General features: G+C 45.6%; 1 protein-coding gene across 1 annotated transcript in view; it reads left to right on the top strand.

Annotated features, from left to right (window-relative positions):
• The first annotated feature begins 1,935 nt into the window (after positions 1-1,935).
• LOC133352006 (rho guanine nucleotide exchange factor TIAM1-like) overlaps positions 1,936-18,137 on the top strand; it is a 150,458-nt gene continuing 134,256 nt past the window's right edge. The window contains exon 1 of the mRNA XM_061567711.1: positions 1,936-2,110. The gene's annotated coding sequence lies outside the window, so the exon portion shown is untranslated. The remainder of the gene's footprint in view (positions 2,111-18,137) is intronic.

An 18,137-nucleotide genomic window follows, 5' to 3' on the forward strand; every position in this document is an offset into this window, starting at 1 on the left:
ATGCAAGTGTCTGTTGGCGAGCACCTATTAAGGCCGGCACGGCACACTACGTGGTAGATGGTCAGTATCACGTCCGGGCCGCCTTTGTCTCCCAAGTGCTGATGTTCACAAATCATCACGTTATCCGTGGCTGATGATTATTCAACCAGACCACTATACCATCGTACAACTTATACCATCACAAACACGGTTATACAATTCTAGATTTGAAGCTTTCGTGACTGCAAGGATTCATATTCTTAGGTTTTTTCGGTAAAGTCACGTAGGTAAAACATCAAAATTAATAAAAATAAATAAAATAAAATAAAAAATAAAACTAAAAAAACGGTTATACAAACTACAATACCCCACACCTCGTTAATTATCACAGTCGTGTATCGCATATTAATGACGAAGCCGCTAGATTATTCTTGAACCACGAGTGTCATTGTTTGCATCACACACGGCAGGCTTAGAACATGACAGTGCTGTATGTGAATGTCCTGGAGTGCCGAGTTACTGTACCCCCGTAGCGCCCATGTGAAGGTCAGCCAAACACGTCTGATAAAACTATGTAACACGATTTTTGTCCCTGGGTAGTAAGTTTTTTTTTTAATTGCTATATAAAATGGCTATTATTCCCCACAAACTTTGTTTTTGTGACCAGGACTTTATGTGAAGGAATGACACAAATGCACACCACGTTTTCTTATTGAAAATAGGTACATTTCAAAATATCACTGTCCTGGTCAAAAAAGCAAAGTTTGTGGGGAATAGCAATTTTCTGTACTTTTGAGGCATAAGCAATTAGGAAATAACACTTACTACCCAGGAACAAAACATGTTTTGTTACACAGTGTAATTAGTGAGATACTGCATTAAAAGCATGTGACCACACTCGCTTTTAAGGGATTACATCTTGAATCATTGCCTCACTTGATGTAGCTAATCTGGCTGTGACGGTCCCACCTGATGACGGAGACTTGTGTTGCCTCCGAAACGTCGTGATCTTTATTTTATTTTTTTATTAATTTTGATGTTTTACCTACGTGACTTTACCGAAAAAACCTAAGAACACAGCCATTTATTTACGGTATCCAGACGCATTGTCCATTAATGTTCCGTCTCTCTGGTCCTACCTCGCTTATTCTCAAATTTCCATCAGCCGAAAGCAGAAAATACCACCCCATCCTTGCTCGAAACTCAACACATTCTTCAATAACACCGTGGAAAAAAATACATTAGTTGACGTTTCGGGCAATTATGGTTAAAATTTTCGCACATTCTTACTCGCACGATCCAATGATACACTTTTAACCTAAAAATTGTACTGCAAGATTAGTTTCCAAGACCCACGTGGCAGGCCCACACCTGTCAACCCTTTATCAGCAGTGCCAACCTGATGACAGACCAATTCAGACTTTATTGGTCACACCGTGCCCTTGTAGATCTCAAAGTTCATCCTACAAAGTCCCATCATAAGGGAGAAACACAAACAAATAGACTCGATTGTAGCGCTACCAGTATTGAAACGGCTGTACCGTATGGACCTTAAAACTAAATTTCCTTGTACAAGAATACATGGTTAACCCGTGTGGGTTGACAGCTATGCAGGTCAATTATCAATCAGAAATAGATCTTCCGTGTGGCCTTCACAGACTGTCGGAGCAAGTGCTATTCGCGTGCACCTATGAAGGGCAGCACGGCACACACACGAGGGGGTGGGTGGCCAGCACCACGCCCGGCCGCCTTTGTCTCCCTAGTGGCTCCACACCACCGCACCAGACACTCATTTGACGCTGAGTCGATGAGAGCACGCAGCAGCAATCAGCTGTTGAGCACGTGCGTTCGGGGTTACGGCAAGCCGGTTGTGGAGGAGGAGGAGGGGGGCGGGGCCTCGGGCGGCGCGGATCACGTGACCGCGCTCGCGACGAGCGCGCGAGAGAAGGCGGCGGCAGCAAAAACGCGATTTTTTAATCGGGACGTTCTTGGGGTTTGCGTCGTTTTAAAAAAAAAACAATCCGATAAAACCGTAGCTTTTATTTCCGAGGAAGAATAACAACCGCGGGTTTGCCCGTCTTCAACGAGAGAGAGAGAGAAAAAAAAACCGGCGCTTGAAACGCGGAACAAGGTGAGAATTTCTCGATATTTTTTTTATTGATCCGACGCGAGCAACATCGCTCGATGAAGCCCCCCTCGGCTTGCCGCGTTGTGCCACGCCGAATTGGGAACGTCGCTAGTGCATCGGTGTCCGTGTGCGCGTGTCCGTGTGCACGTTTCATTCATTAGACCCCCTCCCCCCTCCCCCTGTCTCTGACTCACTCCCTCATTGCGCCGTTACGTGCGTCGCGGCGTCGGCTCGCGACGGTCACGTGACGTTTGGCGGCAACGGGTGGGCGGGGCTTAAGGGGAGAATGGGCGGGGCTTAAGGGGAGAAGTGGCGGGGCTACTGAGCGAGGGGAGGGGCTTGTTAGGCGAGGGGCGGGGCTACTGAGGGAGGGGCGGGGCTACTGAGCGAGGGGCGGGGCTTCTGAGGGAGGGGCGGGGCTACTGAGTGAGGGGCGGGGCTACTGAGTGAGGAGCGGGGGCTGCTGAGCAAGGGGCGGGGCTACTGGGCGAGGGGCGGGGTTACCGGGCGAGGGGCGGGGCTTCTGAGGGAGGGGCGCTGTGGGTGGGGGTCGCCTCCGGGGTTGACCCCGTGACCTCTTGCCAGCAGCGAGCCTTCGACATTTCACGTGGCCTCAAAGTGCACCTTGCCTAATTCTAGATTTGAAGCTTTCGTGACTGCAAGTATTCATATTCTTAGGTTTTTTCGGTAAAGTCACGTAGGTGAGCGTGCTTTGACGGTTCTACCTGAAGACGGAAGCTTGTGTTGCCTCCAAAACGTCGTGATTTTTATTTTATTTTACTTTTATTAATTTTGATTTTTTTACCTACGTGACTTTACCGAAAAAAAACCTAAGAATATGCACCTTGCCTGGCACAGGCGCCGTGGTGACGTCGCCGAGTGGCGGCTGTTGTAGTATTGGAGTGGGCCTCCCCTAGGTCGACTCAGCGTCAAATTAGTACCAGCTGCGGTGTGTGGTAAAAATCGCCACTGGGGGAGACAAAGGCGGCCGGGCGTGGTTGTGGCCAATCCACCCCCGCGTGTGTGCCATGGAGTGCTCGTTAACATCAACTTGCCCCAGCAGTCTGTGAAGGCGACACGAGCGGTCTTTGGAGGGCTGCACGAGGTGCACCTTTTGTGGAACCTCATTGCAATATTTGACCTGAGAAGTCCCTTGAGATGGATAATCTTTCGTTTGCAAGCGCTGTCCAGATTGTCATTGTCGCTTAGTGACGAATTAAAGTAGTGGGTTGATTTTAATTTACTCGGGATATCTATTCAGAAGTCGGAGAAATAGCTCAACTTATTTCAGTCTAAATTCGCCTTGTGTTAGCTTTCTTTTTTATTGATCAGTTGCTGGCGCAGTGGTTGACTCACTGCGCTATGAAATAAGGCGACCTGAGGTCGATTTCCCACGTCATACCGACGAGCGTGGTGGAGTATGGTCAAGCAACACCCAATGGACTACGATGCACGCTTTCACGCAGACGTTTATTGACAAAGGGCTGTTAATAGGGTAACCACTTGGCTTCTCCATGCACCGCAAGGCCCAAAGAAATAGATGTAAATTGCAATAAACGTTGACTGAAGCGTAACATTTCAAACAATTGTTGAGGAGCGCACTAGCGTGGAATATCTGGAATTAGAACGTGCACATTTGCAACAAAATATCAGTCATTTAAGGGGGAAACCACGTCAACATTTGCCCACTCGCGGTAATCATAAATTGCAGGCCTTCTTCAATAAACTCGCTGAAGGCCCTCGCATGCCATGTCAATTCGTGGAGGGTTTTTTCACGAATATTCATCACACTGGTCAGTTTAGGTTGGGGCGAGGGGCATCCCAGGACCTGTTTAGACATCACTCGCCACTCATCTCTTCTTCGGCCGATGTCGACGCAGAGCAACAACTACAATTTCACATTCAGGTGGTCAAGCGGCGGTGTAGTGCATCTCCGTAAATGTTCGGCGTGATTAGGGATCGAACTCGGATAGCTGGGTTCATGCAGCAGAGTGTTTGAGCCGGCTAGCCTGCACTAAAAGAGCAGTTTTTTGTGTGTTGTGTAATGCGGGCTCATGATGCAATGTGTCTTGTAAGCGTGTCCTAGGATATTACAGTCTCACGTGCATTGAATGCTGAGAATTGAGAAATAGGCAACAACAAATGTGAACTTTGTCTGAGTTCACAGAGGCACACGATAGACTGAGCAGTGAGGAAGATGTGAACTTATAAGCCTCCGGTTACATTGCATACATCGTGCAACCCATAAATCAGGAAAGTTAGTCGTGATCTAGTTTGCCTGCCGTTAAAATTAAGATTCTGTCCGCAATCTATTACCCAGCCATTGAAGTTCCCAAATGGCCCATTGCTGAAATAGGCCATTCCACCGATAGCACTCTGAGGCATTGCCCATAAAATACCCCGATGTGTTGGGGTTATTCCCTGAGTCATTATCAACACGTCCCCCAAAATAAATCCTCTCTGTGGCAGTGTTAGAGCACTTTGTCCCATAATTACGTATCCAGCCCTACATATCTGATTCCACACGATGTTCAGTTTTTTCAATGGGGGGCAATATGCTTGATGTGAATGAATGAGCGTTGTTCCATCGATACAGCTGGTTTGTATTGCACTTTTCGCCAATCGAACTGTTGGAAGAGGACCTTTCCATGCCGTGTCGAATCATGAGGCTTATTTGACCATATTTCACCACTCTGGTCGGTTGTCGGTTGGCGATGTTAGCTTTGGTCACGAATCAACCTCAGGTCGCTGGGATCGTAGCGCAATGTGCTCATCACCTAAGCAGCCACTGCCCGCTCAGTAAATATACATATGCTTTATTTCAACCAGGAAAGCGTGGTGGGAATAGTGGTAAGCGTACTGCATAACAAATCTGGTGACCTCAGTTTGATTTCCCGGCCACAGCTTACATCGGTGTGGCCATGTGGTGTCTGAAACATTCCCGGTTCTCCCTTTTCTTCGCCAACTTATATTGACCAGCTTAGAGAAGTATGGTCAAAATTCCCCTAACAACAGACACGGTGTGGGGACACCTGTATCTGGATGTGGATTGACGCAGGGCCATACTTACATACTTATTTTTTTAGCCACTAAGGTCTTCTTGGTCAAGGTCGACTTGGTTTGCAGAGTAAAACAATACTATGAATGAGACCAGCAGAAATTGAAAATACAAACTCGATTGTCAAATCGCTTGTGATGTGGGAGTGGGGGGAGGGAAGGTATTTATTCGTTCCATTCCAAATTTCCGACATCCCGTAATTGCTTTTGATTGTCTTCACGACGCACTGTAAATGTTTTCAAAGTAGTGTATATTATTATTATACACATTCATTTATTGAATGGATACATAATTGTTGAACACCGTGTGCTAAGCTGGTGCATTGCTAGGGGCAGTTCAGACACTTATCCATCCGACACAATGTGTGGCTTTGGCGTTTTGTTGAGCAGCTCGTGAAGGGGTCGGCAACCAAAATAACAAGAAGAGCCATCTTCTTGGTTCTTTCGGTAAAGTCACGTAGAAGGGAAATAATAAAATAAAATAAAAATAAAACATAATAAAATACAATTCCCACGACGTTTCGGCCACAACGCAAGCAGCCGTCCTCAGGTGAAGAACAGGGCTGTCAAAAAAAAAGAAGAGCCATGTTCTGTTGGAATTCGGTAAGAAAAAAACTCACTGTTTCAAAAGCCGCAATGCATGTGGTGAATACGAGAAGGTGTTCCTGCAGGATTGCTATCCCCATGAGCTAGCGCTGTTTTTGAGGTTTCTGCCTACCGTTGTAATAATGAATAATATTATTCCATTTGTATCGTGCTTTTCATCAAGGATCTCAAAGTGCTGTACAGGACACAGCAGCAGACACTCAGCGTCAAAAATATAATATTACAAATACATTTTAAAGAATCCATATACAAGATTTACTCAAAGTTGAATAAGCGGAAGCGTATAAATATGTTTCGATTTAAAGCTTTCGTGACTGCAGGGATTCATCTTCTTGGTTCTTTCGGTAAAGTCACGTAGAAGGGAAATAATAAAATAATAAAAATAAAACATAATAAAATAATATTATTCTGTTTTATTTTCATTCGTTTATTATTTCCCTTCTACGTGACTTTACCAAAAGAACCAAGAAGACGTATAAATATGTTTTGAGATGCATTTTTTCGAAAAATGTCCACAGACTGCAAAATCGAGCTCGTTTGGTTTTCAGAGCGAATTGTCTCACGCCAAACAAGGGGGACACTTTTGTTGCAGAAATAATTATTGAGAGCGTGCTAAAATTCATTACAACTTTTCACGCACGCCAATTGTCACAGCTGTTGCCATACAATTTTTTGACGCGTCGTCTCAAAGTTCTTTCAGAGCTTTGTGCTATTTGCAGGGCTTTCATTTCTCACAAAGTATTTTTCTGCGTCACTATTAGACCAGCCTCCCAAGGTGGCACAGAACTAGAAGCCAAGGCCATTTGGCGAGAGGTATAAAGGATGCGGTGTACCAACATTTTTTGCGGGTCACTGACCCGAAGAGGCCCTGGCTGAAATTAAGCCCTGGCTCTCTCTATTTGGATGCTGACAGCCCATAGTCATGAGCGTGACAGCTTTCACTTCCTTTGTGTTGCACAAGCATCAGAATTTACCGGCGAGAGCCGTACATTGAGTATGCGCGCGTTGGGTGAGCTGTGATTTAAATTTGACACCGACGGAAGTAAACATCGGGCTGCTTTTGAGAAGGAGCACTTAGGGATTTATTAATTTAGCAAGTCGGCAGGCGAAACATCGCGTCTCGCGTCTCAGCGGAGGACTTTGCCCTATTCGCATCTAGGCTTCCTTCCTTTCTGCCTAATTCTCACGCCGTGGCACATTAAATTAACATCGCGTTAACACCGCAAAGTGCAAGAGACGCACAGCATAAGCCGAAAAGTGGGCTTGCTGATGATTCTCCGCTTTCGTGAGGCTCTCATGCAATTTAGACGCGAGGATATCAGCAAAGCCTCCTGCTCACAGATAGTAATCGGCTGAGCTCTGCGTATTCTTGCGATATTTTATGACAGAAACTCGAGAGGTGCCACGATTGTACAGTAGGCGTTACATTCTAAAACTTTTCTTTGGTTGGCTGGCCTGGCAACATGCATAATTTAATGGCATGACAACGTTCTCTTGAAGGTTATTCACTTTTCATGATGTCGTAAGTGCAGGCTGTGGCTGTTTTGAGGCCGAAAGAAGAAAGAAGACAAATTTGGATTGTTGTTTTTTTTTCGTGAATGTTTTCTGGATCGGTGGTGTTTTATTTTTTGTGGCCGAAATGTCGCCCTGCACACTGATGACACGGCTTGTTCTGTGAGACCAGGTTGCGAAGGCAGATCGTGGCTTTTGTGTGTAATTTGTTTTTTTATCCGCACCGCCAACAGGAGGGATAATGTCTGAATTAATAGATAACGTAGAAAAGGACACCAGCCCTTCAGAATTTCTTACCGTCACGCAAAAACTCTTAACAGTTCCTAGCACTGCTTTTAAAATCATCTTCCTTTCTTTGCCGTAGCAATAACACCACTGGTCATGTGCGACGCTGCACAGGAAGCTTGAGTGAATCGTACTTGCCGAGTGTGTTTCGTATCTCTGATTTATGACAAAGCGCACGGAGCCCGTTTGCTAAGAGGGTTTATGGTAATGTTGGCACATTTTCTCACAATTGCAATGAAGGCAGAAATGTAATAATTAAAAGTACATTGTGCCATGCCAGTGGGGTTTCCTTTAATGTAAATTATATCCGCGACTGCAAATACCATTCATCTTTTTTAAAATGTGTTTTAAAATGCGCTGCCCCATAAATATTCCTGTCAAGAGCGGGCCCAGCGGTTTTCCCATAGGTACACACGCTCCAGACTTTGTGGTGCATGCTGGTATGCACAGGTGCTTCTCTGTCTGACTCCCTGGGTTTTTCTGCACAAGGCACTCAAGAGAGAGCAGGCCTGAGAGAGCGGTGGTGCTGTAGCTGTGAATATACACTCTGACATGTGGAATGTGCGCACCTCCTGGGCTGAGCGAAGCCACGTTGGTGGGTCTAATACCGGCTCTCATTGCCCCTTGCCCTCCCCCCCCCACCACAATCTCAGTGGGGAGCATTTATTTCATCTGTGGAATTGTGTCAATGTTAATTAACTTTTTTTTTAAGTTTCAACGTACACCGAGGTTATTTGTGAGAGACAGTCTTTGTCCTCGGCTACATTTTAAGACGGGAAGTGATCTCAGTCTGATGCGATGCAAGGTTGAACTTCATTCTAGATTTGACGCTTTCGTGACTGCAAGGATTCATATTCTTAGGTTTTTTCGGTAAAGTCACGTAGGTAAAAAAATAAAATTAATAAAAGTAAAATAAAATAAAAATCACGACGTTTCGGAGGCAACACACTTCATCTTCACTGTACAGACGACACAGATAATTATACAGGCATCAGAAGTCTCATTTCAGATGTATCTACTGCTCTTTGCTCCCTGTGGAGCATAAGGCCACGCCATGCCGAACGGTCTCATTTCAGAAGGTAGGAGAAATGAGACTGGCTCGAAGCAACAGATTGAAATAATAAGTAACTAACATTGTAACGGCCCAGTTTTGCTGAGAGTGGGATGCAAAATAAAGCACAACAAACTCGGTGCAAGTTATCTGAAACCACACAACAAAAAAAACTAGTTGAAAAATATGAGAGCTATGAAAATGGGAGTAAAATATGCCAAACAAAACATAGGATTACACATAACTCTGTAAAACCATTACGGGGTTGCATTTACAGTTAAAGAGCCAGGGGCTCGCTGTGGCCAGCAGCCCTGTTCCATCACCCGTGACTGGAGACTTGCTTTGGTGAATCATTATTTAACATAATCGCCCACCTGAGTATGTGGTCTGCTCCCCTGCCTGATTTAGTCCGGCATCCGCTTCTTTGGGAGGGAACAAAATATAACAACACCGCTATAGGGCTCGGCCACCTGTTGCCGCGTGGAAAACGCGGTGCTTGATTTAAGGTTTTCTTATTCATAACACGGTGGTGGGGGCGCAGCCCTTGCAATGACTTGCTCACTCCACTGTTTGGCGGAAGGGCCTCTGCTTCGTGGGAATTCTTTGAGAGCCCCTTTGGAGGGTATTTGGCCAACTATTTCATGCTGGCCAGACGTCTTGGAAGAGGTAGGAGTATCCGCGGTTCCGATTGCCGAATGAATACATTCTAAGGTCGCACTCATTTCACACAAAGCGCTTGCCACAAATGAACTCGTCAAGGAGCATAAGCCATCGCGCATACTCCGGTCATCCTCGCAGAGGCTTTTGGCTCACCATCGAGCAATGACGGTCACCGTATCGCGCTTCTTGCCGCCGTCTGGAACGCTCTTCTTTACGACATTAGGAAACCACTGGAGCTATGCACTTTAAAATCATCTCGATTGAAAACTGACTTCTCTAGAACGTCTTTTGGTGTTTATGTTGTTGTCCGTCCCCCGCACCTCTGATTAGCATGGTCGACGACGTACGGTGCGAAAGAAGTTCAACATACATACATATATAACCCCACCATACGCGACCTGCCCATTGATGTGTAACCATTAATATTGTTGGGGGGACAGCGCGGGGGGTGCTTAGGATACTATCGAACCGGCGGACATCTGGATGGCAACTCCGTTATGCTAACACCAAGGCAGCAACCTCATTCGTAATACTGTAATATTATGCTGAAAATTATCTCGAGGAAGCCTTGCGTAAAGAGGGTCTCGGGAAACGTTGAGCGACGGACATTATGCATTTTAAACGTGACACTCGGTAAACAACCCGCCACACAATGCATTCCAAACGAGCATTTTATTTGCCAACGTGTCACCCATCCAAAAAAACGGAACACTCAGCTTGGCTCAGCGTTTACCACTTCCCTAATTGGTGGAGAATGCGAGTCGGTATTCTTCAGAGTAAGTGAAGTCTGCAGGACACTCGTGGGAGCTGGATATTTTAGAACACAATTAATAAAAGTTGGCACTCAACAGGTGACCTCGCTGTGTGTTAATGATGTGGTTTTTCAACTTTTTAGTGCCATGAAATTCCTTCCATCACAACTGTGCAAATCCATTGAGTAGAAGTTCCTTTGAAGCTTAAATAGACGGCATTATATGTGCGCGGAGCAGTCAGAATGTTCCCAAGTAACTGCAGTTGGAAAATAAAAGTATGCGGAGATTAGACTCATTGTAATAGTAGCTGATTTGTACTGGTTGGAACCTCCTGGTTACACCTGCCCACAGGGGATTATTGTGTCCGTCGTGCATGGGAGGGGTGGAGCTGGGTGGAGAAGGGAGGGTGGGGAGGGGCTGGGTGGGGAGGGGCTGGATGGGGAGGGGAGGGTGGGGAGGGGCTGGGTGGGAGGGGTGGGGCTGGGTGGGGAGGGGCTGGTCACCCTGTGGTGCCCTTATAAAACTCAACGTTTAACCTACTCACGCCGGCTTGTGCCCGCACTCACAGTCGGCCATATTTGCAGAATACACCACGCCGCCGTTGACCCTGACCATTGACCGAGCAACCCAACGTTCCTACCAGCTCCCTCCGCAGGAATGTGTTATTTCGGTTAAACACACGTATTGCACTCAGTAAATCATTTTTGTCCTTTTTTTCTCAATTTGATACAAATTGTGCTTTCGGCATCGTCTCACGAGACAAAGATCCCGCATGGATCGCTTGCACGGCAGTGCACTCCTCCACATTTGAGAACGGCCCACGGAAGCGGACATCACAGAGCTCCCTCTGAGAATCCTTCCAAGTGACCTCTTGTCCACACCATAGGGGGCAGCACTTTCCCACCCATCCAACCAGCCGCCAAGAGTGGCAATCGTCGCATGACGGTAAAACCTATTTAAAGCTTTCGTGACTGCAGGGATTCATCTTCTTGGTTCTTTCGGTAAAGTCACGTAGAAGACGGCTGCTTGCGTTGTAGCCGAAACGTCGTGAGAATTATTTTATTATGTTTTATTTTTATTATTTTATTACTTCCCTTCTACGTGACTTTATCGAAAGAACCAAGAAGGTAAAACCTTTATTTATAATTCTCAGAGAGGGACTTTAGCCAAATTAAATGCCGAACTCAATTTATTGTGATGGGGTTTTATTGTTGTTGTGCAGTCAGTGATGACCGGGCTGAAACTCTAAACTCGCTAAGCTTGCCCATCCGTTTTAAATCACACGGACGGCTGCTCGGATTTGAACTGAGGATCTCAGCGGTGTTAGCTCGGTACACTTACCTCCCAGTTAGTTGGCCACCTCGTACATTGCAATTCAATAAAAGTGTCCTCCTGCCAGTCTCCACGAGACGTTAAATATGGGCTGACGTTAGTGGCCTTGGCTCAACGGTTTATTGGCGTGTGGGTTGGCATGGAGCTGGCACCGCTGAGAAGATGGGTTCAAACCACGAGTAGAGCGAGTTGATGATCGCAACCCCATTCACCCACCACCATCATGCACAAACGCACTATCGTATTACATTTGGTAGTGTATTTCATGTGATTTATTCCGGCTTTGATCATTATAATTGTCATAATAACATTGATTTGCATAACCTTTGATGACCTCTGTTTGAGGGGCATATTAAACGAAAGTGTCTCTATCGTGTGGTTAAAGATGCATATTCTATAGTTGTGACTTTAAATGAGTTTTTGCTATTTTCTCAGGACAATTCTTTGTCACAAGGTGGTACACTCCTCACTCTTCAGAAAGGATTCCTCTTTTGTCTCGTGAAGGCACGACTCTGATGATGGTCCTGGCGGAGCGTTGTCGGGTATAATGAAGACAAATGGGGAAAGCCCGTGGTGGTTTGACATCGCGAGAGACATCCACGCTGGCAGTGCGTGTGCTCATCGTACGAACCCTCGACCGGAGTTGCCGAGATTTCGTTTTCTGCGTGTCTCGAAGCACGTAGAGGGCCGTCGCGAAGCCGACCGTCGGCGCGTCAAGAATGTTTTTTTTCGATTTAAAGCTTTCGTGACTGCAGGGATTCATCTTCTTGCTTCTTTCGGTAAAGTCACGTAGAAGGGAAGTAATAAAATAATAAAAATAAAACATAATAAAATAATTCTCACGACGTTTCGGTCACAATGCAAGCAGCCGTCCTCAGGTGAAGACCAGGTCTGTCGGGGAGACAGCGTCTGACTGAAACACCAAGCGTGGTGGTGAGAATGATGTTTTATTATTGTATTATTTCCCTTCTACGTGACTTTACCAAAAGAACCAAGAAGAATGTTATTTTTCTTCTGAAATCCGCGGCCACAAAGGAAACGACGCAGCAATATTGAGCACATCGCACCGCATCACTCCACGCAGGACACACGTGCTCATTCTTCTTACCAGTGCCACTTTCAAGGGTTTCCAGACAAGATTGAGAGTGTTAATGCATTTATTTGCAATGTCTGTCTGTCTGGTTTTTCCATCCACAACGGAGGGGGTGGGTGATACTGTATCTCTTGTAAACATGGTTGTGTATGAACGAAACTCTACTATAAAGTTGTGTCACTGTTCGATACTTATCCTATTGAACGCTGGCCAAATTCACGAAAGGGTTGCTAAACACTTGCAGACACAAACCACGGGAGAGAGGAATATTCGCACACAAATGCAAATTCATTTCGCCCTGACAGCTGCCCATCAGCGTCGGCACTGCTGACGAAATGTGTTGTAAAAAGTTACATCATACATGCATGCGCATGTTTTATTTCTTCCTTTTTTAAATACATATTCGTTGGTCTTTCAACCAAATTTGTTCTACTTTTCGTTTCTCATGCGTATCATGCTGTAAGAAAAATACACAATCCAACACTTTAGCATCATCAAATAGAATTTTTTTAATTTGAGTAACAAAAAAATGCAAAGGCAGCAATCGTCTCAAAATCCGACTGGCTGGGCACTGAGGTGTCGGACGATATGTGTGAATCAGTCGGGTTTGTGAATCTCGTAATGAAGCACATTATAAAGCACAAACTCGCGTCAAGGAGCATGAACCACCACCACCGCCAACTCTGGGCACCCTCGCAGCAGCAGCAACGACTTTTGGCTGCTGGCCATCAAACAAAGACGGCGGCCGTCTGGAACGTTCTTCCTTCCGATATTAGGAAGCCACTGGAGCCATGCACTTTAAAATCATCTAGATTGACAAACTAATTTCTTTAGAACCGCTTTTCGTATTTAGTTTCTTGTCCTTCCGCCGCACTTCTGATTAGCACGGTTGACTACATATGGTGCAAAAGAGGTTCAACATACATCTATTTATATAATCACGGGAAGCGCCTGACTGCTTTAGAAGTAAGCGCATGTACGCGAGATTAAAAACACGTGACTGTGTAAAAAAGGTCAAATTCGTGAACTTCTTTAAACAAAAAATCTTTGACACGACCGTGCACATACATTGCGCTGGGCGTGGGACGGTTAACCGGTCAGGGTGGATGTGTGTACAAATGTCACGGATATGTGACGTTGTACTATACAATACTCGTTTTTTCAGCACACCCTATTTGCATTGAGGTCATACCTGTATGGACAGACTACCATCTGATAACCCCCGCGATATTGAAGGACTGTGTCTTAATTTTAAATTGTACTCCAATTGTGCTATTGGCATCGTGTACGAAGATAAAAAAAAAACATTTGGAAATATCTCAGAGAATGGCCGAAGAAGAGATTTTTCACCAGACTCATACCAAACACGATGGGTTCAAGTGGCCCCATTATATGCTTCACAAGATAGTGGGCAAACTTTCCTCTGCAGTCTGCTGAGAGATGGTTGCACTCGGTCAAATTCACCGAAGAACCAAATTCAACCTGATGGGTTTTTGTTGTTGTTGTTTTTGTGTCCAGCCGTTGATGGGGTTCGGGTTTTTTTTGTAAACTGAAGAGCCCAGTGTCATCACGGGCAGCTGTCCAGATTTAGGCCCACGGATGTCAGTGGGGTCAGCTCGGCACGCAGACGTCTTTGAAGGAACCTATTAACTCTTATCTACCACAGATCATGCCGTTTATTGCTGGCCACTCGGCGTTTTTTACCCTTTGCTCAGAAAGCGTGATTTTAATTAAACGTTTATTTATTTGGTTTTCGATTTAAAGCTTTCGTGACCGCAGGGATTCATCTTCTTGGTTCTTTCGGTAAATCTTCTTGGTTCTTTCGGTAAAGTCACGTAGAAGGGAAGTAATAAAATAATAAAAAATAATAAAAATAAAAATAATAAAAAATTTTATTATTTTATTACTTCCCTTCTACGTGACTTTACCGAAAGAACCAAGAAGATGAATCCCTGCAGTCACGAAAGCTTTAAATCAAAATTTCTTTCGGTAAAGTCACGTAGAAGGGAAATAATAAAATAAAATAAATAAAACAATATCTTTTTTAAATAAAAAAAATATTTTATTATGTTTTATTTTTTAATTTTATTTTTCCCTTCTGCGTGACTTTACCGAAAGAACCAAGAAGATATTTATTTGTTTTACTCTTATGTCACCGGTCACCACATCGCGCGCATTCAGATGCGCTTCTGGGCCATGTGCAACGCTCCTCCTTCCGATATTAGGAAGCCACTGTAGCTGCGCACTTTTAAACAATCCAGGTTGAAAACGAATTTCTTTCAAACTGCTTCTTGTGTTTAGTTTGTTGGCCTTCCACCGCGCCCCCGGTTCGTGCGGTTGGCTTACGCACGGTACGAAAGAAGTTCATCATACATACGGAAAGGCAGCTAAAAGGCTATTTTATGTTTTAGTCGATCCATGGAGCAGCAGCAGCTGCAGCATCTGTCTCTGTCCATGGGACTGCAGTGGAATGCGCTGGGCTGGCCTCCGTCCGTACTCAAGACACGCTGATGCGTTTCGCAGCCTGCGCTTTAACTCGGGAGCTTCAGCAGGGCGGTGACCCTTATAAAAAAAAGGGTCTTAAGGTGGGCAGGCTTGGATAGTGCACACCCGAAACCCAAGCGAACGTTGGCGCTATCAATCTTTCGCAGGACGCTTGCGAGGGTGCGAGTGTCTTCCGCCAAAGGGAGACGAGAACAAGAGAGTGGTGTGGTGGTGGTGGGGGGCTGGCGGCAATGGTAAGGGGAGCTGCGATCTTGAGCCTTCTTACTCCGCAAGCGACCCAAGAATCTGGCCCAAAATGCTGATTTTGAGCTTGGCTAATCGTCGTGTTGGCTTTGTGCGAGCACTCGAGATGAAATTCTGGGAGTGAGGAGGGAGGAGGAGGAGGAATGGAGCGGTGAGGAATGCTGCCGTCCCTTAAACGTTTGGGACCATCTGCTCTTGCTGCTGCTGCTCGTTTGGAGGTGTGGCACTCTCGCGTGACTTTTTGAGAACTCCCTTTTGTCGGTTTAACACGTAAGTAGGCTTCCACGACCAGTACTCTTGGTTCTTTCGGTAAAGTCACGTAGGCAGAGAAAATACAAATAAAACGAAACAAAACACGACGTTTCGGGCGCAACACAAGCGTCCTTCATCAGGCGGGGACATCCACATTTTTATTTTATTTTCTCTGCCCACGTGACTTTACCGAAAGAACCAAGCGTATGGCTCCTTGCAGTCACGAAAACTTCAAGTCTAGAATTTCGCGACCAGTATTATTTTGGGTGAGATCACGTAAATATATAAATGTGTCGCTAAACCCGCCAAACCACCCTACACAGCCAATTAGTAAGGTTTATCACGTAAACAAAAATGCCAATTCGTTACGAGTTCAGCACACCAGTTATGTAAAGCCACAACATTTACAATTCGAGTACGACGTTTCGCCACTAATTACAACTAGCTTCATCAGGCGGACGACAGATTTGTGGAGAATTCCTTCGGGTCCATATTCTTAGGTTTTTTCGGTAAAGTCACGTAGGTAAAAAATTGAAATTAATAAAAGTAAAATAAAAAATAAAAATAAAATAAAAATCACGACGTTTCGGAGGCAACACAAGCTTCCGTCTTCAGGTGGAACCGTCACAGCACGATAGCTGTATGAAATGAGAGCAATTCCAAGAACACAGTATGTATATATACTGGTTGAGGGTGGGAGGAGCCAAGGTAGGTCCTGAATATTATTTTTGTGAGGTTCGGTGCGGCTGAAACACTCAGTCGGTCACTCGTTTTGGTTGGTAGCAGTTTGGAGGCGTTTGGACCCCGCGTGATTTACAGCCAGCAAGGCCGTGTAAAGGACACCCGCGGCGACTTCGGCTAAACAAAACACAAGGCAATTAAAAGCCCAGCCTTGTTTTTTTTCATATATAATGAGGGCCAGTCTTTTTGTTGGCTCCGTAAAAAAAACACACACACAAAGCGGCCCTGTTGAGAATTCCCAGCGTTCATAAGTTGAGTTATAGTTGTGGGCCTCTTTCCGTGACTTTGTTGACACTGCTCCTCTTCAAAACAATTCACATTGTACGCATGCCGTGTTGTTTTTTGGTTATCCCAGGGCCCCCGTTGACGAGCATACTCTTTGGTCGAACAAGCCCCGACCGGGTTATAAACAAAGGGCCTCGGTGAATTTCTGAATTAAATGTTTGTTCCATTCGTACAGCAGGGTTACCTTCACATGATTACAATGATTTTGAACAAAAATATATGATGATGTTAGCCTTGTGATGAATCACTCCGATTAATTCAATGCTTTGTTACAATTCATGATTGAACATTCGTTTTTAAGAGTGAAATATGTTCTCGTCTCATTTTTACCGTCTTGTGCATTATTTTTGTTTAAATACTTTCTTATTTGTAGTTGCTTCTACAACTCCATCAGCCAAATTAGAACAAGTATTTGACTTTACATCAGCCCCGTAAATCGAGGCATGTTTTTTTGTGAGCGTAGCAACCCTCCGCCGCAAAACGTCGGATCGATGCAAATGCTTTTCATGCTCCGGTCAAAAGGTAACTCACCTTGGGTGTGCGCTTTGCGTGCAAACGTGGAGCCGGTCCAGCACGCGGGTCATTGTTGTCCACAACTGTGAGATGGGTGCGTGGCCTCTCCGGTGCATGCCCACCACCACCACCACCGTTCCAGCCACCCCCGCAGAGCCAAGCCGCACGCGCGTGTCGCGTGGAACGCGCCCTGAAAAGGAATCCGCCCGCGCCAGCTCTTCGCACGATCGGTTTCGCAGAGAGAGGCAAAGTGACCCGAGTTTCGATTTACGCTCACGAGCATTAACAGCGACGAATTATTTCCAACTGGTCCTGGTGCGGTTTGTAAACATCGGCACTCGAGAGACAAAGGCGGTCAGGCGTGGTTTTGGCTACACCGCTAATAGCACTTGCCCCAACAGTCTGTACAAAGGCTATATGGGGGATCTTTGTATATTTTTTTTCATAAAGGTGCAGCCCTGCAAATGCGAGCAGAAGGAAGCTTCAGAGAGCCCCCCCCCCCCCCACCACCCACGAAGGGGTATTTTGACCTCCTCCTCAACACTGGTCAGTCTATCTTGGAAGAGGTGGGGGTACCCACACTTTTCCCCACCGAACGCGACATTCTAATCGATGAACTGTGGTCAGACAAGAGGCGGTGGAGGGATTTCAGAAGTTAGCCGCGTTACCGCCACGGCAGTGCGCAACGCACAAATATGAGATTCAGTGAAGAGTGCAGGGAATGATAACAGTTGAAGAGATGATGGAAGGCACTTTGTGCTACAATTGTCTGTATCTTACAATTGACAATTGACTTTACATCGTTCTTACCCCCACACCGCCTTAATCTATGTGCAAGCAGTTAGGTGAATCAGCGTGGATAATCGCATGAGCGGGTCCCTGCGAACATGAGTTTGGCATCGAGCGAATCATCAAGACAAAGGCGACCACAATGCAGTTATTTAGAAACCGTTGATGCATTTTTTTTGCAAAAATGCCCAAAGAGCATAATAATTGTTCCGTGGTGCTGTTTGCACTTTGCGAGTCATTGTGGAAAAAGTGACAAGGGGCCGTCCATAAATGACGTCACCCACCTGGAGGGGGGTCAGACATTTGTGACGATGTGTGACGAGGGGGGGGAGTTGAGAAATGTGACGTCACATC

The sequence above is a fragment of the Lethenteron reissneri genome, chromosome 5, assembly GCF_015708825.2.
Source record: "Lethenteron reissneri isolate LAM-NWPU_2019-01 chromosome 5, ASM1570882v1, whole genome shotgun sequence".
In the NCBI taxonomy this organism is placed as follows: domain Eukaryota; kingdom Metazoa; phylum Chordata; class Hyperoartia; order Petromyzontiformes; family Petromyzontidae; genus Lethenteron; species Lethenteron reissneri.